The following is a 253-nucleotide window of genomic DNA, read 5'->3' as shown; positions in this document are numbered from 1 at the left end:
ATAAAGTAGCACCTAGCTGGGGCTACATATCCTACTGCAGTCATTGAATAGATATATTTTTTTCCTGAAACTTTTTTTTTTTGTAACTCAATTTACATTCCTTCCCTAAGCATCATCACAGCACACAAAATGCGATCTCCCATCCAGTACACACTGCATAGTGACTCAATCATGCACATTATAAAAAATTTTCCATTTCTAGTTCCTAGAATTATTTCCACCCCTCTTTCTGACCCTCTGTCCCTTCCCACCC

Source organism: Tupaia chinensis, unplaced genomic scaffold (assembly GCF_000334495.1).
Source record: "Tupaia chinensis unplaced genomic scaffold, TupChi_1.0 Scaffold000549_1, whole genome shotgun sequence".
Taxonomy (NCBI): Eukaryota; Metazoa; Chordata; class Mammalia; order Scandentia; family Tupaiidae; genus Tupaia; species Tupaia belangeri.
The sequence above is the reverse complement of the archived record's forward strand: the minus strand, read 5'-3'. Positions refer to the sequence as shown.